Below are 26561 nucleotides of genomic sequence, written 5' to 3' on the forward strand. Positions count from 1 at the left end.
TCGGTTCTTTTGCTCAATAAATTCCGCAGCGGGTTGTGAGTTATATCTTTGCAAAAGTAAATAAAATATTATTCCACGTACGCTGAAGAGGTCGGTCTTTTTTTTCTCCCTAAAAATCCCCCTGCTATTTGTAAAACTTTGTACGATTCTTCCCGTCTAACCGCTGTGAATAATGCCTACACAGCAGCTCTTAACCCATCCGAGGTAAACCCTTTTGCTCGGAACATGCTCCCCAAGCACACCCGGATATAAAATCTTTCCTTTGTTCCTTCCGGGATTCAGGCATTGCTGCGACTCCATTCCCGCATGCCTTCCTCCTGACAGCGAGCTCCTTCTAAACGCTGCATGCAAAGTAACGCAAAGCAGAAGCTCTTTGTTCTCCTGGTGGCCTGGCAAAGCTCGATTTAATGACAAACGCAGGCTGGAGAGGCTCGTATTTGCTTATCCCTTTTCCAGTGGTACCGAGAGCTCACAGCTCACGAACTGTTGTTAGACGTGCCCTTTTCCGGCAACCAATTGGTTGGGCATTTTTAGTGTCCTGTGGAAGGGAAAGCTGCGAGTACTTCCTATGTCAGGCTCAATTTTACAGCCCGATATCACCATTCCGGTTGATCCGAGATATAGGCTTTTACACTCTACCAACTACACTAAAGAGATGTGTGGCTCGATCTAACAGTATCTATCCCGGGTTTGGGCCTCGAAACACTGGTCCACATTACCTTTTAGATCGGCGAACCCAACTTCGAAGAACCGGTACGAGCCGGGCCGTCCGTTCTGCGATGGCATCCGCAATAATACCCCCAGCGCAAAGATTACACCGACCGTGACGAAGTCATCTCATTTTAAAATCAAATTTACTGACTTTCGGGAAGGAGGAGGAGCGTGAGCGAGAAAACCCCCCAAAAAACCTGATATCCCACATGCTTGCGGTTTTGTTTTTTTTTTTGTTGGTTATAGCTGCTCTCTTTACAGCCACCGATCGTCCCTGAACTGGCTGTGATATTATGTTGCCCGCTTTTATTATGCACCTCGCACAGCTTCTTCTGCTGTTGCTGCTCCTGCCACCTTGTGTGCCGAATCCAAACCAAAAGCTGATCCACATACGCGCACATTCAGGCCACCGGTACCCTTGGTCCAGAGAGCCGTACGACGCACACTCTCGGGAAGCCTTCGCCAGTAGCTATCACTTTTGGGAACCGTTTTTAGAGCCATATTAATCGGCAGTTAAAATTTTACACACAGCTCGTTCTTTCATCGTAGCCCTTCTCTGCAGCGGACGTCTCCACGGATCTCAACAGGTCGTGTAAGTGCCCGTGCAACTGTCGTATCGGTAAGTCGTTGGTTTTATCACAAATTGCTCCAACAAACCACCGGGCCTCTTCCCATCGCCTGGCGTAAGTATGGACCATTTGAAGCATTATAATACCGTTCACCCCCGTCGACCGGGGTTCACGAACGAGGACAGCGGAGGCTCGAGAAGAAACCCTAGAACTTCTTCCGAAGCGGCCGCCTCCCAATGGGCCGCTTACCCAATTATCGATTAACGAATTACAGCGCAATTTGTTTGCGCTTGCCGGGAAATTGGAGAAGCTCGGTCGGGCGTCTTGGAAAAGAGGCAGTGCCGAGTGACTGACTGTAGATTAGTCGGCGGGAGTGGAGAACGAAATAGGCACGCAAAATCTGAAGAAAAACACACACACAGCACAGCACAATTCAGGCCACGGCCCCGTCCGTACGTCCAACGGGATATTGATCGTAACATCTTCTTCAGCGTCGTTCCGACCGACACCCGGGCACAGGGGGAGTTCAGATGTCTGAGTAAGATCGCCGTCTGTTGGGACTTGTTGGCGATCAAAGGCACACATACACACAGGGTGATTTGTTCACACCAGAAAAACCGGTAAATCAACGAAAGTTGCCCACGGACACGTTGAGTCGGTCGTGTCTGTGTTGTTCTTTTATTTTTTTTGTAAAATTCCCATCGATCAGTGTGCATCTACCTAGTCGCCGGTGCGCTTCGGATGACTCTCTTTGCAAGCGCCTTTTGACAGATGAGTAGATTGCAAACAACCGGAGTACAGTTAGAACAACCCTGTACAGCAGGGGCATCCCTTTCCGATGCCATTAGTACATCCGACACTCGAAGATACACCAACCTGCCGTGGGCCGTGGACTCTCCCCTTTCGTGGATAAGCGGTGCCAATCAAGCGGAAAGACGGGTGAAGACGAGAGAGCCACTCCAAGGGAGAAGAAACCTGTTTGACAAGGTTCATGTTGCAAGCCGCTCGCCTCGTTGCGCCTTTGCTTGCGAGAGATCGAGTTTGTCGATTTGTTTATTCGCACAAAGACTAGCGAAAGTTGCCAACGAACCCCGGGCTCTCCTGGTGGATGATTTCCTCCCTATCTAAACACGTCTAGGGAGCATCCTGACTTGCAGTTCTTCTTTCTAAAACAACTGTAAGGGGGTACACGCAGGTAAGGCAGGAAATTTGAAAACCTCAATCGGAGCAGGGAAGTAATTGCTGAGGAATATCATTAAAAAAAAGTTAGGCGAGCGGCCGTCGACCCGTCCATACCGTCAAGATTTATGGATCCATTCCGTCCATTCCGTCCACTGCTCGAAGCAAAGTTCAAGGTGAACGGTGAGCCTCCAAATTGCTCGAGATCGATCAACCATGAACTGTACCGTGAAGCGGTGCTGAATCACGATTCGGCAGACTAGGCGGACGCAAAAGCTTTACCACACGCCTTCACCAGTAAAAGATTGAAACATAACAGAAGCTTCTTGGAAAGGGTTTCGTGTCTAGTGCTCATGTTCCTATTAGTTCCAGGATGCGAATAAACGTTCCAAGTGTAGGATTTCCGTAAAAACAAACCGGAGATGTAATCTGAATGCATCTCCAAGACGTTCAGTGCGTGCGATTGACCAATTATCAGAGAGCTCTCCAATAATTCCAATATCTCACGCAATGTCTCACCTATTAGCGCTTGAAGTCTAACATTGAATACTTCAGAATCAACAAAAGAAGCTGCAAAATAGTGTCCAACAACTCGCAATACCGCCACTGCTCTAGAAGTTCCTCCACATCTGCCCATCGTTCAAATGTGTGCCACCGGGCCGTGTCGTGTCGGACCAAAAAATGCGTCTTGCGGTTTTAGCTTGCTCCAAAAGTGGGTCTCCGTGGTGCTGTGTGTGCCGAGCGTACATACACGCGCACGGGAGTCAAGACCTTCGCTGTACGATCCCCACACTCGGTGTGTGTGTGTGTGTGTCTAGGTCTCGGTCAATCAGCCGTTGGCCGAGAGAGTGGAACGAATCGCCTGGAATAGCATCGGTTGGCCGGATCGCTCCATATTCGGTGAAGTGAACCAGCCAGCCAGCTAGCCAGCCAGCGAGCCAAGCCAGGAACTAACTCACCTCCACAGATCACAGACATATCATCTTCGGAAATCGGAAGCGCTAGGAAAAGAAGAAATCCCAACGCAACCAGTTTCCTCATTCCGCCTTGTCTGGTGGCTTAATCAAACAGGTGGTGGTATACCGCTCGCGTTTTGCTTGTGTGTGTGCAGATTTAATGTGTGTGTGTGTGCTTAAGATTTCCTATCTGTGGTGTGTATTTCAAACGCAACAAATCTCCCCGCAAACAATGTGGTGAACTATTTTCCCCCGAATCAGGTTGATTGCAATTTCCGTTCCGAGCAGAAACCTCGCAAGGAAATGATTGCCAACTTTTTGCTCGGGCGCGGACTCGATCCGTACATCGGTTCTGAACAAACGCTTTTCGGTATTCTTTGCCGCGGCCGCAAGCGGTGCACCATGCGTGACTGGTCAAAATTAAGCCACCAAGCGCGGAAGCAGGGGGACCATTGTATCGATTCACAAGTAAAACGGGTTAAACTTACCTTTTGTTGAATTAAATCGGGCAATTTCGCTGGCACATGTGTGTGGCTGCGGTTGGGATGTTCCTGGGAAATGCTTCCGTTTTTTTTGCGTCACTAACGCCACACTAATTCCACTCCACTGATACTGCGCCGTTTTCGAGTACTCCTAGAGTGGTCTCTTCCTGCTTCACCATCAACGTTGTAACATTTTATTCTTCGTTTTCTTCGTTTGCTATTCACAACCTTTCCTTATTTTTTTCTTTTCTTCGTGCGCCTTTACTTTCTCGCAATTCCCATCCCAAAAACCGCACCGCACGTCCAGATGCTGTGCCTGGAAATATCTGCAAAGTAAAGGTAGAGAAGAGAATCACATAAGAATCACATAAAGAAGGTATTTAACTTCAGATGAGGCGGTGGGAGAAGAAAAACAAAACAAACGAAGAGAAACGACTTAAGCAGTTTCGTGTTTTTGGCCTCCACGTTGCTTAATTCTGTTTTGAATAAACGAGCAACGTTTTCATTTCAATTTTCGATATTGGAGGGGTCCGAAAAACATACCCACTGCCAAAAGATCGCCCCCATTTTAATACGGTGCGTCATAAAAAATCATTCCAACTGCTTGTGCTGAGGCAAAAACAAACCTCTCTCTCTCTCTTTCTCTCTCTCTCCACAGGCTCCACAAACAAGGTTTCCGCCCGCTCGACAGACAAATGTAGAAAATTTTCAATCATGGAAAACGGTACGTAAAGTTGATCTGTCTGTGTTTGGTTTCCTTCACTTCTTGCCGGGAAACGAATGATGCCTTTCTGCTTAACTTGTTTGCTGCATTTACTTATCGTTGTTTGGGAAAAGTTTGGCTTCCTCTTTTTCGGCGAAAACGAAAACTTTACTTTCATGAGTTTGCTTCCTTTGGACTCATTTTTCACGCTCTTCTGTATTAGTTTGAAGATGGACAATAGTGAACATATTTTTTCTGTCGTTTTCTAAAACTGAATAGAAAAAATTGTATCAGCAACACTATTTAGCAACTATTTACGTATTTATTTCATGTAAAAGTTAACGAAAATATCCACCTCTTATCCACCATTAAATCCACCTCTTATCTTATAAAATACAGAACCGAAAGACCGATTGAACAAGCCTTATCGGATTCCATACTTCTCAAGAAGTCTAGTATCTTCCTAGATTCAAGAAAGAAGCAGAGACCTCTCTTGTATAATACACCGAAATAAAAGTTAAACTTACAGTCAATGGAAATGATGCAACCCGACATCATCATTCCCGCGATAAGCCTAACATCGAAGCAACAACCGACAAGGACAGGATAAAATCTAAAATGAACAACTCGAGGGCATCAGCTTGTCCGGGGTGCAAAAGTTTCTTACAAGGCAAAACTTTCCACCGGAATCGCCAAGCACTGAAACTCCTGGTTTGCCTGGTTACACAATTGTCCGTCCAATCGACTGGAGGCACTGGTTGGGTTGTTTGGTGACTGGGTCTTCTCTCCCTTAAAGTTTATTCTACCACTGCATGGATGATTGCGGTCTAGCACACGCAGCGGAAGGGGAACGAGCCTCGATGTCACTAAAACTGACACCGGAAGAACGATTAAACTTCCGCACCTTCTGATCTTAATTAGTTTCAACATGACAATTGTTTGTCGCTAACGACTAGGGCACTTCAATTAAAGCGCTTCTAAATGGCAATTTGGGATTTGAAAGGGTCAATTTTTGCGGAATCACTTGGGACAATGGTGCAGAAAGATTCATGCTTCAGCTCGCATGATGTTTTAATTTCCTTTTTTATTGACTTTAGCACCATTCCCAAACGCGCAGTGTCCCAAAATAAACGACCCTTTTACATACACAAGCCCTAGAACATTCCCTGCCTTGCAATAAACAAAAACATCGACCTAACTGTTGTTCCCACCGACACCGACTGTCTAACAGTTTGTCCGAGAATAGCTGGACAGTGCTGGGCTAGACACTTTTTACTACGCTCCAAACCAACTCAGCACCTCCAAATTCTCCCGTTCTCGTCCAAAGGGGCCGGCACACTAGCAGAGTGCTAACAAAAAACATTTGGAAAACACCTCACCATTTTTGACCTCCACCAATTTTTCGCAAGTTCAGTGATGCGACACTGCAGCTAGAGGGTGGGACAGGTGGGACATGCCGCTATATTTACTTTTTCTGTGCAGTGTAGAATTCCGCCTTCACGAGGCTACCGCGTTGCAGCTTTACTACACCAACCTGCCAAGCTACATTTGACACAAAACCTTTTTCTTGTTTTTTTTTGGACGGAGCAGCTTACAACCGCACAACCGAGAAGCGGGCGAAAGAAGTCACATGCAAATTAAGGCGCTAAATGGCTTTTCATGCTCAATTTCTATTGTGAAATCACGGCTGACTGGAGTTACACGAAACTCCACCGCTCCACCGGAAAATGTCAAGCGTGAAGGGTGATTTATGAGCTGGTGGTATTAAAATAAAGTGCATCTCATTGTTTTCAGCTGGAACGACGCGGCTAAAAATAATAACTCACTTTATGGTGCGATATTCTCGTTCTACCTGAGCCATTTGCTCACTTTTCGATAACTCATTCCCCCTTGTCGACCGCCTAACCGATTCAACAGTATATGTACAGTCCATGTTAGCATCTTCCAATCAATCACAAAGACGAGCACGGGCCAAACGAGCTGTCTAATGCCGGACTCATCAAAGTACTACCGAAGGCGAAACCGGTTCTACTTGCGTTCGACCCGTAACCAAATGTAGCGCGCACCGTTTACGCTAATAGTCCGAGATTCGTGTACCGGGACGGCATGACACGCATGTTGATGATGTTTCATGCTCTTCATGCGGTCCGTGCTCTTTCTTTATGTTTGCTTACCCGGCATGAATCGAAGCGTCATCGTGCAGCATCGTGTGTCCTCATTAGCGCCAGCAACCTTCAACATCCGAACCTCTAATGGAGTTCCCATTTGAAGAGAGCTCCGGTGCTCGGTGTGGCACCGGTTCTACCACCGGAGCAACGGTGCGAACGGATATGACGACAATGATGTTAATTACGAACTATCGGTGGAAGACTTTCCGATGAAACCTTTCACTATCGCACCTTGGGCACGTCGTCTGGGTTGCAAGAAAAGGGAGATAACTCTCCCATTTCTACACGCTGGCCCATCAACAGGGTGGTCTGGAGCAGAGAGGTACATCATACAACATCTTTAATCTAATCACGGAGATTACTAGAGAAATTGCTTGCTGTTGATGGAAATCTTTTCCCTAGATACTGAACCTTGCTGAAGTGCTTAGATGACTTCATTTACCGAGATTGGTATTAGGTACTGATTCGTATTCCAGGCTTGTGCCGATGATCATAATAGCACACAATTTATGAGCCTTTCATGCCCAAGATGTTAGATACAAACATTGATGTAAACATCTGAAGTTCTTTCGGAGCTCAAACATTGACCCATTGTGTCTCAATATCTGATGCGATCTGAGCAGATACGATTAGATTCAATGTAAGGCTCGCAAGCACGTTAGGTCACGATCATGCTGAATTTGTGTTCTGCTCCAAAATACTGAGCTTGTGCCTTGAATTCAGAAAGAATCCTCACCATGCAATTCCAGCGTCGCTTGTCTGTACGCTCTCCGAAACCAGTTCCCTGCACAAACCCATCCCCGAGAAGGCCTCACGGCCAGTCCCACTAATGACTTCTCTTTCAACTCCCTTCCAAAGCTATCGCTTGTTCTCATCGTCCAGGGGAACTCTCCTATCTCTGCATGTGGATAAATTGGACCGGAATTTCACTCTTCCCTCCGTCCAAGACCCACCCCCTCAAAACACACACCCTTAGGCACCATTTTGATATTCGCGTTCACTGTCCAGTATAGTCCACATACACACAAAGCTTTCCGGTAAGAAGGGAACTCCCCGGTCCGATCGAACTCAGGCTGCAATGGCCTTAACTCTCAAGTTCAAGCAAATAGACTGTCAACGTGTCTCTCTCTCTCTCTCTTTCTCAGCATCTCCTCTCGAGCCGATTTCGAGGCCAACATAGAATGCATCTGAACGTGTACCACATGGACTGTCCACAGTATCGGCCGATGTATCAGAAGCCGGTACCTCAAGTCCAAACCGGATGATCGAACGCAGCTTTTGCTCGGAGCTCTCAGCAGGGAATCAACGATCGCCGGACGATCGGGGCTCACCATCGTCACCATCGTGCTAATTTTATACCTAGCAAACGATGGCGTATTTTTATCCGTACTCCCTTTTTCGACCACCGGGTATGATCGCGTCTCCTCCCGCTTCTCTCTTTCTCTCGCACTACGCGCACCACCAGCGAAAAAGAGGTGGCATAGTTTAGCGATGACGATGTATGATTAATCGCACAAGCGCGGCTTTCGATGGGCATTCGGTTGGTGACGATGGCATAGAGACCCAGCTGCGTCGCTCGACAACAACACTCGAACGTTCCACGATCGTGTGTTGTGTGTTCATGCTGTTGTCGTCTGCAGCGCAGCAGCTTAGCGGTACACGACCGTCGCGCACCTTCTTCGATTGGCAGTTTGGAACCGTCGGAAAACGTGACTTTTTTCAACAAATAATCTGTACTTTGCTGTCTTCTATCTTCTTGCTGTCTGCTCTCTTCGGGGGTGTTGCTTTCGTAGGGACAAAGAGGCACTGCTAACAAGCGATTGAAAACATTCTTGCTTCCGATCATGCACGGCCGCCCTGTGGAAGGGTTTCTTTCTGCGGGCGTACTTCAGCATTCTGAATGCGTACTGCGCTTCTCAGACGTTTAATTTAAAGCTCTTTCACTATTATGCTTCAATTCATGCACAGGAATAAATATCAAATTTAATTTAACTCCTTCTCCAGCTGCTGAATTTTGCAACATTCCAAATTACAACCAGGCCGAAACCCATAAATTCTATTTCACACGTTGTAATACCCATACGAAACGGGGAAATTGCACAGAAGCGAGAACTTCGCCTTCATTTCACAGCTGTTATCAGATTAAATTTCAATCTACTCCCCACTCCCAATGGAATGGGAAGCTTTCGGTGCTAGATCAAATCTCGTTCGGCCGAGTTTTTAGCAGCAGCAGCTTCCGCTTCATCGGCTGATTATTCCTGCGAGAACCGCCGCGAGATTGTTTCTGGACAACGGTGGAACTAATCAAAACTGTTCTATTACCACCATCACCACCAGCTGGAGGAAGGGGGTTAACCTTTCCTGTTCTCTTTTGGCATGTCGGCACTCATAGATACGGGGTTCTCCTGCTGCTGTTCTAGCGGCAGGGTTCTAGCGTAGATTCGCCGATAATCCAATCACTTCACCAAATGCCTACGTGTGTTGATTATCTACATACGGCAAAGCACAAGTGAAGCCTTCCCCATGTTCCCACCTGGAGAACGCTACCACTTTTATCCATGCTCGCGAAATCATGCTTTTCTCCCCGCTGTTTGATCCTCCCGCAGCCAATTTGATTATTTCTATCGAACACATTTCCCTACTTAACTGCCCCATCCTAACGGAAGCACTTTGTTAATCTGCTCTTTGTTCTCTCTTCGTGAGCTTTCCGAGCCTGTTCCGTGTCGTTTTTCCATTCCTGAAATTGCTTCTTTTTTACGTCAGCTTTTGCGATGTTTGCTCCACTTAAGCGATCAGAGCTGGACACAGCTGGGCGCAGACAAACAAACCCCAAACAAGAAATCCATCAACAGAAGGTTGGCTGCAATAAACCAACAAAAATTTACAGTAATTTTGGCGCAAGTGTGCACAACAAACGATCAAGTTCATTATCAGCAGTGGCAAGCTAAAAAAAAGCAACGCAACATGTGCTTCAACATTGCAAAACGAACAAGGTACAGACGAAAAAAAAACACACACATGAAAAGTGGCATATAAACCAACGAAAAAGAAGCAAAAGCAATTCGAAATAGAGAGGAAGAGAGTGAGAGAGAGGTAAAAACCAACACCATGATTTCAAACCCATGATAATAGAATGAAAAATTAGACCATCCGATACAGAAGAAATAACAGAATGAACAAATCGGCGTAACGCGACGAACCCCCCCATCCGGCGGTGGCCCAAACGAGGGGAAGAAATAGTGAGGCCGACAAAATGACCACCAAAAGTTAATGTATGAGGTTAGGAAAAAAAACGGAAAAGCGTGACGAATGTGGTTGAGCAACATTTCGTCCCCTCCCATTCTCTCCATCGACCCATGGAATAACATGGAACATGGGCCGCACTTGGGGCGCACAAGAATGCGCTTAGAACTACTGGGGGGGGGGGGGGGGGGGGCGGGGCCGGCCGGGGGGGGGCAATTAACCGTTTCGAGTTGTGTTCCGCTTTTCCGCTGGGGTGGTGGCTCAGTCGTCTGCCTGGTTTTCACCCTGCACCCCCGTTAAAGCGTGTGGCGCGGTCAATTAATTTCGATTTTCCCGATGTCCGATGCACGCCAACCGGTACGCCGCCGTTATGGTCAGGTTGCGCGTAGTTTAGTTTCGACATTTCGGTGCTTCTTCTATGTATGTGTATGTGTGTAATACTATTTGCCCCCACTTGTGTTATGCTTCGGCTACGGGCTTATTGTCTCCGGCCTCGAGAATGTGTGTGGTACGAGGGGAAATTCCCAAAGAACAAAGCACGTGTGTACGCGCGCAACGGAAAAGCTTCACGTTCTAATTGCTTACCGGTGGCATAGATTTCTATCCGACACCATTATCGTTAGCCCGCGTGGTGGGGGAGTCGTAAGCATGGCGGTCAGTCTGTTCATACATTCTCTATTATGCCCACTAGCAGCTGGATGCAGTGGGTCAATGTTTATTTTTAGAACATTTTTATTGATTAAAATTAATAAACCATTAAGTAGCAGCCATGTTTACAGGGACCAAATGACCAGGGCGAGAGACACTTTTCCGCTTTTATTTGAGTTTCTACTTTTAGCCCAAAACAACAAGGCAAAATCGAATGAAAATGGTTGCTTGATTCGAACACGGGGAAAACTTTTACTATCCTCTCACCCAAAACCGGTTGCACGCGCTTGTGTTCGACCACTCACATATGACACCGTTTTACCCTCCCCTCCCCATTCCGTTTTTCATCACGTTTTCCCCCGCGCTTGAACGGAGCTTTGTACCGCTAGCTACACACTTTTTGCTGCTGTTTGGGAATTTATAATACCCCACGCTTTCCCGAGTCCCCGTAGGCGCCAATCCCATCCATCGAATGTGCCGTTGGCTCTAGCCAAATTGCTGACCCGAACGGAGGTTGAGTGAGTGAACGAGCGAGCGAATGATGGTCTATGGCCGCTATAGATAGAGGCTGGTTCGCTAGAGCCTCCCGCGGGAGCTACCGCAAAATGTGCCATTTTATCATCAGCTTCGGCACGTCGTTCGCGTATCGTACCACTTTTTCAAACACTTTTCCAGCCTGGCCACACTTCCGTGCATTATAGCCGTCCTAACGGAACTATGACACCTTCTTTACGAGATGCGAGAGAGAGAGGTTTGGGTGATTTTTCTTTATTTATTTGTTTTCGTTGCCTCCCTATGCGACGGAGAATAGTTTTTCGGACCATCCAACCGACCTCGAGGCTTATGGAAACTGGATAGCAGAGGAGGACGAGCACACGGTGCACTTGACCGCGAGGAACGAACCTTCGCAGCCGGTGTAGGCTCTCGTCCCTCAACACGAATCTCGAGAGAGTTTTGCACCTTTTTGACACAATGACACTTACGGTACAGTATGTGGCGCTGCTTGACACTTGACTTGGTTTAAATTATTTACAGTGACAACGGTTCGCAGCGTCTGCTTTGTTGCTAACAAGAAGGTTCTCAATGTATAACTTTTCAGTCTGGTTCGTTGGAAAGATTCTTCAAAAACGATGAACAGTGAAACATTAAAAGAATTCTTAAATTTCATTCAAGATAAAACATATCGATTTAAATCTCACTCCAAACATTGAAGGGAAAACCCTTTTTCCCTTTTAGTTGAGATCGTCACACACATAAGCATGCTTTTCACATTTATTTCTTTTAGCAAAGCCCTCGCTGCAATTATGGCAACAGATTCAAATGCAATAAAACTCCTGGGCTTTTCCTGCCGACCGCAATACAACGGGATTCTGCTATGAATTTCTGCTGACTGACAGCAAATGATTTTCCTTTTCCAGCTTGGTCCGCTCTCATTTGCAATTCGAGACCACTCGCCCCCCACACACACACAGAAAGCATCCCCTGTAGCACATAGTAAGGGCCTCGACGTAAAAACGCCCCCAAGGGTTACGGAGGAAACCCCGGGAAAATCCAAACACCGAAATGAAGCTTAATTCTATTAGTCCTTCGTCTCCATTTGTGTTTTTCGCACGAGCTGTCTCGCCTTGCTTGCGCTTCGTTTTCCCTTCCCTTTGCGGGAACAACAGCAGCAGCAGCTGGTACAGCTATTTCCGGTTTTGATTACTTCGGCCCGGTGCCGGTATGCGGTAGAATTTGAAATTAGAACGCCCGGCGCTTGCTCGTGAAAAGCCCGGCAAAGGGGTGTGTAGCCATTTTCATTCCTTCTTGCCCGAGGTTTATAAATCCTGCATTGCATTCCACTAAAGCGGTAGTGTGTGGTGTGTCCCTGCAGACGCTTTTAGAGGATAAAAAGACCCAAACACACACACACACTTAATCACGAATAGAGAATCAACCTAGCACGGAACGAAAAGTCGATGTGGAGATCGCCATTTACTTCAAACCATCAGTATAAACATTAGCAGACGGTCGTAATAAAAAAAGGAAAACTTACTAAATTGAAACTCATCCCGCCTTCTTCATTTCGAGCGAACGTTTTCCCCACAACACACACACACACAAGGTTCCGGGGCATCCATTCTCACGCCGAGACTCCGGGCACAGGAAACGGGAAATGCCACTCACTGAGCACGTGCTCAATAAAGCGAGCTGCTGCCCGGTAAGCAGCCACCCTCAATCCCACTTCCGGTGGCAAGAAAATGCAAGAAAAATTACTTCCCATCGATCGGTGACGCTTCAGGCAAGGACGGGAGTTGGAGAAGGCAAGCATGGGGACGTTCCTGTGTGACGCTTAGCATTTCATAATAACAGAGCATTCAAAACTGCAAAAAATCAACACCCACTATTGCTGACAGTGACAACAGCAACAAAAAATGCTTTTAACAGCAAACGACGGGCAAAAGAAGTGAAAACTTTCCTCGGAAAAGCTATCCGGAAAACGCAAACAAAGAAAAGCATGGAGCCAAGGATGGAGGACGAACAGGCCGCTGCCGGTGCCATATTAAAGGACACTTCAAGTAGCCGGCAGGGTGGAACGCGGGTGGAAAAAAATATGAAAACTCTTAGCATCAAAAGTTTCCACCATTTCCCCCCCCCCCCCATTTTTCTTCCTCTCGTGGCTTTTTGTGTCGCCAGAAAGCGAGGTGCCTGCATCCTTGTACTATCGTTACTTCCTGACGTCCTGGTGGGAGGGTTTTACATTTTCTCAGCTTGCCGTTTGCAACATTCCCGTACACATTTCCTTAAGATTTCTGCCCCCTTTTACGCCGCGCGTCCCTGTCAATGTTTCCTTTTCAATTTTCTTTCCACTTCTTTTTTTTCTTCATTTGCAGCTCGCTTCGCAACGCACTTTTCTTGTAAGAGCAGCTTTTTTTCAATAGATGTGAAAATCACACCAGACTGGAACCACTCCAGGGTTTGCTCCAGGGCTTGCCTTCCGGTTGGTTTTTCCCGCTCTCTTTCTCTTTTTCTACCGTAAGATGGATGTCGAATGAAAGAGCCTGCTTAAAAAAGGCTGTTGCTATGGTTGAGTTGCCCTTGGTTCCTTGGAAAAAAGGCCCACACACACACACACACACACTTTTATGCTTTCATGTAAGCGCATTATTGAATGTGTGTCATTCTTCGATGGAGTCATAGCCGAGCTGCATGGAAAATGTGCACTTGTGGCGACATCCTTTGCCACGGTTCGTGTGAAAACTTGTGTGACCTTCCCGCCACTGTTTAGGGTACAAAAACGGGCGAGTGTGCGAGAATGATTTTCACCCCCCTTACCCCGAACCCTTAACCGAGGCCTAATCATTCTCAAGGATGCAGAACGACAACGACGACGACGATGGCCGTCCTTGACGATAAGTGGGCAAGCAGAAGTGCAATCGGTGCATTTGCGATGCGCTTTGGAAAATTCTCGCTACCAGTGTGCGGTGAAAAATCGCATTAGAACATGAGACACACCGACGCAATGACATCCCGGGTGCCCGGGAAGATCCCACCCGACCTGGGCTGGGGCTTGTCTTTGGAAGCGTTTTACGAGCTAGCGGCGCGAAAAACGAATCCAACCAGGCAGTGCACTTGATGTCGCTTTCGAGCGGGAAATTTTAACGACCTAATGGGGGTAATACGGGAATGAACGAAGCAGAAAGAACCCGGTGCAATGGAAGGCGTTAGTGGTAATAAAAACCCCCTTTAATGTGAGTAATTTTAGCGTGCTCTAGTTTGCTGTTTGCATTTAATGTACTTTTGATTATACATTGCGAGTGAAAAAGTGTTCTAAATGGTGTCCAAAGATGTAGATTTGACGAGGATGGGTGGCAAGATGTTTCTTATTGGATGATAATTACTGCCACGAAGGGCTGCTTGAAGAAATAACTTCTTATCTAGAAGTTATCTTCATTACAAGGAGCATCAACAGTTCAAAATTAGAATTTAACAAAATTACGGTATGTATTCCACTGCTCCTGAAGCATTAGAAGCGGGCTATTTTCATTTCGCGATCTATTATTCTTCCCCCTCAAACCCGAAAACGAAAACAAACATCATAATTAACACCCTTTGGCTTCTGGCGTAATCACTTTTCCCACTTTTCCGCTCCAAAAAAAAAAGCAGAGCACGAGAGCAGGTTCTGGCGTTCGTGTTGCTGTGATGCGAGCACGGAAAATTACCTTCACTTGCACCGTCACGAAACCAACGCGTGAAGCGTGAGTCTCACCTTGCTCACCCCAACCTATTTTCCCGCGCCATGACACGTAATCAAATAAAAAAAACGAAATTATTTTACACCTCGACGGTGCGTGAGCGGTCCCCCACGCTGCTTTTACTGATCTAAGTGATTTTCCATATTACGCACACACACACAGGGGGAAGAAACGCACCGTTTATGTGTATATACAACAACACGCTTTTCATCCCAGCGCACGGGCGCGCGCACCCGGGAGTGGAATTTTCTTCCGGCAATTGAATTATCAAAATGATGGTGCAGCAATCGGCGTACGCTTTTCTTTTTCACTTACACTTACATCCACACACCCACACGGGGAAGACGAGCGGACGGCCACGGGGCGGTGGAGGAAAAATGAAATTAATTAAACGAGAGTGAAATTCGCACAACCAGCTTTGACACCCCGGGTCACGCTAACGAGCGCCAAGCGCCGCCATAAAGATAGGGAAAACTGTTACATTATTTGACTGCTTTTTCGCCCCTATTCCCTTCCGCCCGGCCGGTCTCGTTTTCGCTCCGCCCTACAGGAAGCTAAGAAAATGAGCCCAGCACGGGCCTGATGCTCGACAGCAATCTCGACAAATCTGCGCGACCTCGCGACTGTCTCACTGGCAACGGCTCGGGCAAAGACTGGGCGCTGATTTCGCAAAGCGCAGCGGGCTGGCGGCTCTCGGCGGGATGAAAAGTGCAAAAGGTTATTGCGGCCATTAATTTGTTTTGCCTGCAAGCTTCTTCTTTTTCTTTGCTCGTTGCCTCTTCTTCTTCCTGGGAAGAAGTCATTTGGTGGTTCGTTGCATCGCGTGGCAATTTAAATATTTCTTCCCTCTTTGCGCGGCGGTTGCTTCAATATTACTTTCGGTTTTATTTTACGCTTCACCGAGGCTCACGGGTGAAACGAGATTTGGCCCGGGACCCCCTGTTTGGGAAAATAACTGATCTCCCGTGTGGGGGAACAGGGTGGTGAACTGTATAATTGATACCCTTCTGCTGGGTGGTTTGGATTATTTTTATGTTTCCGCTGTTGCACGGGCGGCCCACCCCACAATCTGTTGCTGCCAGTTGCTGGTTCTTCCAACTAACGGGGGATGAATCTAGCTTTCCAGAGCGCAAGGGCGAGGAAAATTCAGTCTAATTTGGGAGTTTTAATAAAGGCACAAAAATTATTACCCCCGTGTGGGCGATGTAAGCACAGCGGAGAGTGAGAGAATGAGCTCGGTTTGTCGCAAACAGGATTTCCTTGTTACGATTTATCCGAGGGCTTTGCGTTGAGCTTATGATTTTTAATTACCAACCGAGGTTAAATTAGATTTTTCTATTCGATTACATCCAAAATTTTGGCAACAGTAGCATGAGAAAAATACATATTGGCTTGCTTGTGCGATCAGAAGACACTTTAAATGCAAAGTCGACTTCAAGCAACGTCTGATGTACCGGTCTGCACTTCCACTTCCAAGCACCGTCAAGACTGATTGAAACATCGCGAACAGCAACGCAAACCTTGAACGATTTAACATAACCGAACGTTGCCCCAAAACCTGCCTCCCAAAACAGTGCAAAAAGGTAACCTCGTTCGGTTGATTTATCTCCAACCAGCCCGCGACTGCTTTCCGCTAACAAGCCTACCTCGACGTTGGCCTATCGATGCCGACAAACTGGAGAGCTTTTTCTTGTCCGTCAGCAAAACAGCACCATTTATCTAGCCTTTTTTTCCTGCCCATCACTAGAGAACCCTGGTGCAAGTTCATGTAAAATTTGATTACAGCACACGCGGCCCCGGCCTCGTGAACTTATCAAACTCCGAACCGAAGTATTCTTTTTTTAAAACCGCGTGGCGCAATCGTCACCATCAGCTTCTCGATTCAGCAGTTGGCACAGTTGGCATTTTGGGCTTCTTCATTTCGGTTGGTATTCTGTGTGGCATCCCTGCTTTGCGAACACCGCCTGGCATCGTCCCCGTGCCGTACCGTCGATCTGAGTTTCGTGAGGTGTGATCGCACGACACGGATGTGGGCGAAGCTTGCCACGAAAAGCTCGCCAGCAGAATATGGTTTGTTTGAGCAGCTGGTTTGATCGAGGCCATCGAAGAACATCGGGAGAAGAACATCTTCGCGTGGCGGACCAGCGCTATTGAGGTCGCACAGACGTTTCGAGCACATTCGCATTATGTAGGGCTTGTTTGTTTCATTTCAACTCGTAACCAACCCCGTGCCAGAGGTGAAGATGCAACTCCGAGCACGGATAGCTGACAAACAGCACAAATGCACCAAACCTCGGTTGTCGATTTGCATCCCGAGCCGTCGCGTGTGCATGACTTTTAACCACACCGGCTGTATCTGTTCGCCAGAAGTACATCTCTCCGTGCAGCAGCCTGGGAACTGAAAGACCCAACCCCCAACGCGAAGACCTCCCGGTGCGAAAAGCGAACAAAAGCTTCATCACTCCCCAACCAGTCACCGACGCGGGCACTCCAGCTTACTGTTTTAGTCGGTGATTACGTGACATCGAAACCGTCGCATCATCATCGCAGGAAGGGTGTGAATATTACGTTTGAAGAACATCTGTAAATCATGACGCAAAAAGTGCGCCAGACGCCTTCATCTCATCACTGTTCTCACCTCATTTACTGGTCCACTTACTGCCCCGGTATTATCACAGTTGGTTGTGTTTCTTTCACTAAACTGTTGAACCAAGTGCTGCTGAATTTCAAACACTCCAAAGCCAAACTGTCCCACATTCTTACCCACTGCCTCCGCAACCCCCGAGGGGTGCATTGTTCCTGCCACCGCTCATCCTGCACCCCATCATTCTTCGGCGTCGCGTCAAACCGATCTGATTACAACACCGATCGATTCGGTGCACACCACTCGCGATGCCCGCGCGTTAATACAATTGAATCGCCCACGCGGCACAAAACCCTTTTCGTTTCGAAACCGAAACCGATTGTTTAGCTCCGGAGCTCATCGGAGCTCCGGAGTTGGCGGTGTGCGGTGGCTTCCGGTTGCCGGTTAGCTCATTCCATTCATCCCACCCACCGCCGACTCAATCCGACTTCGGGTACCGAGAGCGGTTAAGATGATCCACCGACTGCGGCATCGGAGGGCTCCCCTGCCGGTGTGTGCTTTTTGTGCCAATTTCCTTAGCGTGGCCCTTTGTGCCTACCGGGCTGCCCGGGCGAAATTTGCGCAATCGCGTAATCAATGAAAGTGAAAGGAACCACTAGCGAAGGGAAACGAAACTAACGAACGAGGATGAGTCGAACGATCTGCCACGATCTACGGCTTCTGGCATTGTTTGGTTCGCAGCGGTTGGCAAATTATAGGTCTTACTGGCTTTTTTTGTAGATTCCTAATGAATGCGAAGCTTCTCAATTGGTGCATGAGGGAGATTTCATCAGATGCAAATATAGTTGCACTTTGTTTTTTGGAAGGTTGGATCTAACAGTAGCTGCTCGGATGGCACAACAAGCCGGATGACGCTCGGTGTATGTGCTAGAAATCATTCCATTGGATTCCTGGGTCGTGCTTGAAGCAACTGAAACCCTGCTTGGACCACAAACTAGGTGCATAACAAACCGCCAGCACTGATTCCATCCCATCAGCAGGAGATTTTATCGGCACCGAACCCAATGTTACTAATTAATGAAAAAAGTTTTCGGGACAACCACGCTCCATTTTTAACAAGCACACTGGCAACTGACAACCGTCCGAGCCATTACATTTTCCCAGAAATATCTATTACACTGCCAATACTATCCGCACAAGCTACAGCTCCTACGCGTCCTTTGAAGAGCTTTTCCCTTATTGATCGCTATCAGCGAACGAAAGTTTCGTATCGAAACCCAAACATATTAGCAGCGGCAACCAAATCAACTGTCAACCCTGGGACGTCGAAACACCGGGTCATCTGACAGCTCCACCGAAGAGCACCGTCCTTGGGTGTTTGGGAACGCTCGGGCGGCAGCAGAAACAGAACTAATTAAAATCAGTTCCTTTCCCGCAAAACATAAGGGTGTCCTAATTAACTGCTGCCGAAAGTTCGCCCAACGACCACCACGAGAGGACCACCACACACGCGCCTTCAGGAGTAGTGCCATCTGCTCGAGCTCGAAGGTAATTTTAACGTGTCCTGTACGGTGCAGTCCTTTCGGTAGCTTCCTTGCTTCGGTGGCGTCACCGCAATACCATTACGTAATGTGTTGCAGGGAAGGAGGCACCCATACCCCGCGGTATGGCCCATGAGAGTGTCATAAATTTGGGGAACCTTCCTCTGTTTAGCAGCTTCAAACCACACGCGCGCCCGTTGGCTGGAGGCTCCCGTGGGGAGTTCATCATTACACTAGCTGTTAAAATTTTCCAAAAGTTTCCCTTTCACCGCATCGGAGTACGAACCGAAGGGCAAAACACACACACACACACAGATGAAGATTATGGTGAGGCAGATATTGCACCTTATGGAAAGAGTACTTCAGGGCATACCGGCATACCTTCTGGGTTTTTTGTTTGCGAGTGCTCTTCTGGCGCTTCCGAAAATTTGCACACTTTAAGCGGTCCGTTTTTACAGTTTTTTAAAGAGTACAGAAAGCAGAAAAGGCAAGGCTCAGTGCATTTTGTTTCCCATCTCGTAGCAGATGGTAAATCATCCTCTAACTTCCGATTAAATACCGTACAGACTGCTTCAAGCGGTAAGTTTTCTCTTATTCCCTACTGTCTTCAGTACGGGTAAGGGTCAAACAATCTCACAACCAATACGGTCCAAAGGGAAAGTTTCACCACTAGATAAACACTACGGCTGCTGTGCTGCAAAAACGGAAAACAAAACGGCAAACATACACGGCGAGTGAAGAAAATAAACTGTGTGTATAATGATTTCCTGTCCATTACGATTGAATCGAGTTTTGATGGTGGTGATAATCGATTAGCGACGACGATTGCTCGGTGGAGGAGATGGGAGCACACAAGCAATTTTCATCGTGTTACGGTTTTTTTTTCCACTGGAGCATGTTATTTCATAATGTCAAATAATTGTGTAATTTCAGTGTGTGCAGTACAAAACGATGCCATTTTCAATGCAACTGCAGAAGGTAATTTGCACTGCTTTGTGGCGTCAGCCGCAATTTGAATCGTTAACCTTGAATGATGTGTTTGTAAACAAGCTGTGGGATTTTAGTTTTCTTTTGCGAGTTGTAAAATTGACCCTCATAGTGGCAAAAACATGATTTACTAGGCATTTTAAAATAAGAAAAACAAATGCTTTACAAACAAGCAACAACCAGAGGCTGTATGCTTATCAATCACTTCGTTTCTTTGTAACAAAAACTGATCATTTTGTGAAAACTCAGCCATCGACCCTCAAAGAAAGCCACTGAACAGAACCAGTGTGGATTACAGACAAACAGTAAGACACCCAAAGGAACTGCCCACTGGAATGTTGTACCAACATGCGCGTACAGATCGAACAACGACCGTCTGCAGTGTGTGAGCCTTCTTCATCAGTCGATCGAGCGAAAATCAAACAATTTTATGTGCACATTCGCTTTGCCTGTCCACAGCGCCAGCTGCTGGTGCAGTTTAGAAAGTGAGCGCAGTTTTCACGTTTCCGGTCCAACTGCAATTCGACCACACACACCACACACCTTCACACGTCCTAGTACCACCACCTAGCGGCCTGGCGATCGATCGAAACCCGTGCGTACGACGATGATGTCGTGGAAATCGTACTAACTCAAGTGGAAAAACGCAAATTCCCCTTCATCCGAATCGAATTCTTTCCCACCCCGTTTGCCATAAAACCATGAAACCGCTGGCAAATAAACAGCAATGAAAAAAAACCCTTGGAACAAGGGAGGAGGTTTTGGCTTTCATTTGCTTTACTTTCGCGCTCGAACCAAAAGTGGGCAACACTAACACCACGCTGCGGTAGCACGATAATGCTTGTGCTCATAAATTATAAGCGGGAGGATGGATGAGCTTCGCCGCAGTACGTGATGGATGGCAAAAGCTCTTCACTATTAGTCGGTAATGTTGCAATTCGTCACTTTGATGGTTGATCTGTATACCATTCTTGATGTCGAAAGGATGAAATCGCATTCTTACATCTCGTATCTTCAACCTTATCTAAGAGATTGTAGCATACTTTATCTCACATTTAAGCTACCAACTGAGAATCATGTCAAGTGCCTCCGTGATGTAGACTATCGATTGCTTTCCTTTGTAATTTCTCCCATAAATTACACCATCGACTGCTGGTCGTAATCATACATCAGTAAAAACAGACACCTTGTGTTGCGGTTTTGAAAGTTTAGTTTCATTTTCACACCTTACCAAAGGACGGATCTCTTTGTCTGACGTCTACTCTCCCGCACGCGGTTAACCACTTCCACCAATTAAGATGACAACTGTGACAAGTGTTGTGCCTGAAGTGGTGTCCCCATCGATCTACCCACAATGTAATGGGTTTCCTTCGTTCGATAAACACCAATACTGCATCCAGCCTGGGAAGTGCGTTCGCAAATCATTCGCACCTTCTTTTACATCTCGTAAGCCCCGCTCGCAATCAGAAATTAAGCACGCGAGAAAGTTTCCCTTTTTTTCGAGAGAGAGAGAGAGAGAAAAGAAACCACCGGCAATCTGTCAACCGCAGAGCAAATCATTAGGCCGTCGATTAGGTCCACGGGGCCCTAACGAAGCAATAAAAGCCATCGTACTGCCCAAATCTGACCCTTATTGAGTTGTGGTTTGTGCTGGGTTGTTGGAAAGCTTTCGCTTATCGCTCGCAGATACAACCCGTACTCGTTCCGTTTCCGATAGCCGTACCAATTAGACACCTTGCCCAATTACGCACCATTACGATGGGACAGTGTTCTTGTACGATTGCTAACAGCTAGCAGATCCAAGGGACACACCCAAAAACCACGTCGACGTGGAGCCGACAGAGCCATCTGTCACCGTTATCAGAGCATTACATCGTTACAAAAACACCCGTCCCGTGCAGCGATCGGAACAAGTGATAAAGCCCGACCAGACACGACCAATGTCGCCCAGACATTGTCATCAACAAAAAAACGCCAAAATTCGAAACAAAATTCGTTTGTTTTCGTTTTTTATTTTCACTTCCCGGTACCGATTTCAAGGTAAGAAGGGAAAAGCACAACATGAATCGTGCCGAACACGACAAATTCAAGTGAAGCCAGCTAATGGACACATTATGATCGATCAAGGGAAGCTGTTGCTGTTGTCGTGTACTGTTTTAAACTTACAACAGCCCCCTCCCTGGTAATGCGAAACGAAACTAGAAGTAATGTCATTAGACACAGAGGGACTGGCTCATGCTCGATTTCCGCCTCGTGTCGTTTCTGTTGCAGATAGAGCTACGTTTGTTTTGGCACTCTGCAACGTGGAAGTGGTTAGAAGCGAGGGTTTATTATACTTTTCAAGTTTAAGTCACTTGCGTCATCGCCAAAGCCTATGCGAGATGTGTTCGAGCCATGGAACTCCCAAGAATAGACAAAGCGTTTCGATTGATGATTTTACATTTGGATACTGAGAGATGGTGGGAGCTATTTCGGTGGCAATTTTGATCCCTAATTAGACTGTATGAGCCCATCTTGCGCGTCATTTTCGATACGTGGAAAGTTTTGAAAACAAATGAGGTTTGCTTGTCGAGCTGTGTGTTACACATTTACACATGTCTGATAAATGAACTCCAGGCGCCTTTTTGCATGTCCGAAGGAAAGCTACACCTTTCCAGAGGACACCTAATTGATGGACTTCCATCCACGTTGCATGGGCAACCGGTTATGCGCCACCAAATGACGCCATCGATAACTCCGGCCACGCAGACCTCCTAGGCCAGGGTAGATAAATGAACTAATTAATACCAGCACTGGGCAGCAACGCACACAGCTCTACGCCTTTGCTGTTATCACACCGGTCGGTAGCACGAACAGTGTACCCCGTAGAACCCCGTCATGCACTCACACTAACCTAAGTGCTGCCAGCGAAGTAATTTCTCTTCCAACCAAGGCACTCCACGTTGCTGGAGCCGTTGTTACACCAGCTGTTATCTTACCCCGCTCGCTTACGAAGATGGCCTCTGTTCGCTATCACTCGCCGGGGCTCGAAGAAGCAAACTGGGTACACGTTCTATGGCGTGGAGAGTACACCACTGCTCCACGTTGTACACTCGTCACTAAACTAACAACGCTACCCCCCACGCGTCGCCAGTGTTTCGCTTGCATTGCGTCCCATCCTCCCGCACATGGAACCGCGTAGACTAGCGACTAGCCTGGTTGCTGATAACGATAACAGACACACACACATACACACGAAACAGGCTGTCGCCGAGACAAATGCGTTTTTACTGTTCCGAGAGCTCCGGGAGAGCCTCATTTACCACTTGCAATGGCAGTCGATAGGCGACCGGACGGCCTCCGGCAAGGTACAAACATTCCAAGGAGTTACTGCCCCGTCCAGAACCGTCCCTAATGGGGTCTGTCTTGTACCATTTCAAATGCCGTAAAACATCGTCGTCGACCTGTTGTGCTGTGTGTTACGGTCATCATGGAGGGAGCAGGCTACGCAAAAGCTCGCACGAAACCAACAATTAGTTCTTATCACGCACGCAGGCTGGCCTTGTTCAGCTGCAGACAACTGTTCACCAAAAACAAGTTACCTACCCCTACCCGACAAGTGCTGTATCATCTCGGTACCGAGGAGACCAGGAATACCACCACCGAGAATGTCACTGGGGATTATGGCTTCGCGTGATTGATGCGGTTCGATAAACCTGTGCACCTCACCATCGCCACCTTCTCAGGCGAACAAGCTGTTTTGTACTTATGCAGCAGGAAAAGGATCTAAATTGACACCCACACCGGCAGGATTATGCGGAAGGAATCGAGCTCATATCCGGTAGGGCGTTGTCGTTAGAGACATGCATAAGCTACCGGTTTGCTGGCTTACTGCAAGTGACATGGAGAAGTGGGCGAGGCACGAAAGCACAATTTCCTACGAACAGCCGGAGCAAAAGGAGATAAATCGTGTCTCATATTTACGATGGATAAGCCGAGCGATTGGTAATAAGCGGTATCCGAAACTGGCAGCAGATTGAGGCCTCCCATCGTTACAGCACGGCTCGCTCGGGAGAGAAGAACGAGATAAAAATCCAAGATGTCGCAGCCACTGATTACACTCAGACTGCCCGCCCACCCTGAGCCGGAGCCCATTTCTGAACTTCCAAGAACGGCGCCCAAAGGACCAAAGCCAACAACAGAAAAGTTGATGCGCCTATAACAAGATGAGATGGCTTTCGCATTCCTCTTCCCCGGATGTGCAGAGAAAATCAAATCAACTGCGACCTTCCCGTGGCCGCGGGTTCCGATCATCGACGTGGTCGTGATTGACGAAATTATCAGCGATTGCTGCTGCCCCAAAAGCCCCTCATCGCATTGCCAAAGGAATGATGAAGCATTTAACATCTTCGCCGCCACTTCGCAGACCCGCCTATAGCCTCGCGCGGAGCAGGATTCTTGATTACCCTTCATAAATCGCGTGGCGATTGGAAAATTATGCAAACAATTTAACGAAATTATGTCGATCGGCACCAACCCGGCACCGGAAGCTGTCGTTTTTTTTTCTTCTGGTGACTGTGACGGTGTGCGTTATTTCTATTTATTTATTCGGGGAAGAGAATGTCAAGATGGCACCAGTAAAGGGCGTATGCTTTTAATATTTATTCGCTTCCACGCTGTGTTCCCCGGGCGGCTTCGATTTTTGGGGACGAGATGAAATGATAGACTTTGACTATGCCATTATCCGTTAAATAAGGCGTGAAAATGTATAACCTGTTCCGAGCAGCCCTGGGCTCTGCCGGGCTATTCGTAACTGCCTAGATTATGGCGTCAATATTGACCCTAATAAAACATTAGCTGAAACAACAGCAGCGGCGGCGGCTATACGGTGACTGTCCAGGCAGATATCGATAAGATAATGTCTCATTTCTGACACGTTTCTATTTGCTCGGGTATTGTGCAGATTCCGATACAGTCAAATAAAGATGTGGAATTAAATAAATTGTCCCAGTGTCCGAACCTTCGCCTCTGCAAAATACTATTATACGTCGTTATCTCGCATGATAGCTATCGCTATATCCCAGCGCATTTCGATATGGTGATGTAGCGAATATTCCCGACCCAGGTCTGCACCATGGGGGAGGACATCGACATCGGGATGGTTCGGGAATTTAAATCTCCTGGGGAAAATCTAGTTTCCTGAGTTTGTCCTAAACCAATTCCGTTTTTTCCAGATTCCTAGAAACACATCCCAATTTCATTCCAAAATACCCCAGAGACTTGAACAGCGGATCTTTCGATCTTCTTTTATCTACACAATGTAAGCCTGTGGAGAACACACTCCGAGCCCCAGGCCCCCGTGTGTCGTTTCACCTTGGCGCAGCAACTCCACTGCGCTGCGGAGGGATTAAATGTGACGAAGCAGCACGAGACTCATGGCGGGAATCGTTTAATCGGATATGAGAAATTGAACCATTCAAACGATGGAACTGACGGCGAAAAAGCTCCGCCAATAAAGCAGAAACAGTTTCTGGGGAGTTTGTCGCATCATCCTCTGCTGGTGCGTGTAATGCGAAGCGCCGAACTGAATCCAATAGCGCCAACCGAGCGCGTTCGGCGTTCGATGTTTGACGCTTGTTTGCGCTTATCTACTTTGCGCGCGTCCCGTCTTAGTGTTGTCCTCAGTTGATTGCATTCCTTTCGAAAAAGGGAAATAAATCTTGCAGATTAGAAGCCCGTCTCCGTCTGTGCGACATTGTGCAGACAGGTTAAACGTAGACGCTTGGTCGATAATATCACCCCTTCTAATCAGCAGCCGTTTTATTTCCACCTCGTCCCATGCTCTGCAATCCTTTGCTCATCCTTCCTCTGTACCGGGTGCGACGATAAATAAATTACGCTAGCTTTTCCCATATTTTCACCCCAGCAGCCTGCAGGCAGCTAATCTCAAAAAGTGCACGGTGAAACAGATTATATTGAAAAACTTTTTCGGAAGCGCTCGTCGTACACGGCGTCGCCGTCCAACATACTTTCCGGAGCAACTAACCGCCGCACCTACTGTGAGCGAAGAGCGAACGACGACCAGGAAAAACGACGAGAAAGTCGGGAGAAAATGTGAAATAAATTTCAATTGGCGCTTCAGAATTTTGAACTCGAAACAAGCAACAAAACAACAAAAAACACATGCAAGTCGCCCTACAGCCTCGAGCCGGGATGCTGGGTCACACGTCAAATTAATGTCGACCTTTCCACCACCGGCTTATCGGTGTTTTAGAAAATCACTTTAACCTTGGTTGGTAGAAGAAAAAAATGAGGATATTCATCCTACCGAAAATCCTGATCGATCGATTTTCTTCCCAAGCAGAGCCTTTTGGTTCGGAAGGTGAGGAGTGCAGGAACAATATTTTATGCCATTCTACGAAAAAGCAGAAAAAATAACTTCTCTTCACGGACCGGAAAGAACATTTCCATGTGATTCTTTTAGCGTTTGTAGAGCGTTACACAAAAAGGGGAAGTGGCGTGGAAACACGATAACAGAGAAAATACATTTGTAACTTTTCACTCCGAGTTAACTTC

General features: G+C 47.2%; 2 protein-coding genes across 11 annotated transcripts in view; one reads left to right on the forward strand and one right to left on the reverse strand.

Moving 5' to 3' along the window:
* Positions 1–26561, forward strand: part of LOC3291539 (neuroglobin) — an 81121-nt gene that overhangs the window by 35358 nt on the left and 19202 nt on the right. The gene's annotated exons all lie outside the window — the stretch shown is intronic.
* Positions 1–26561, reverse strand: part of LOC1280429 (putative polypeptide N-acetylgalactosaminyltransferase 9) — a 60876-nt gene that overhangs the window by 27049 nt on the left and 7266 nt on the right. For 8 of the 10 annotated variants that reach the window (XM_061658413.1, XM_061658410.1, XM_061658411.1 and 5 more), the window contains exon 3: positions 3904–4223. The exons of the other annotated variants lie outside the window; for them this stretch is intronic. The gene's annotated coding sequence lies outside the window, so the exon portion shown is untranslated. The remainder of the gene's footprint in view (positions 1–3903; positions 4224–26561) is intronic. 10 annotated transcript variants of the gene reach the window in all.

The sequence above is a fragment of the Anopheles gambiae genome, chromosome 3 (assembly GCF_943734735.2).
Source record: "Anopheles gambiae chromosome 3, idAnoGambNW_F1_1, whole genome shotgun sequence".
Taxonomy (NCBI): domain Eukaryota; kingdom Metazoa; phylum Arthropoda; class Insecta; order Diptera; family Culicidae; genus Anopheles; species Anopheles gambiae.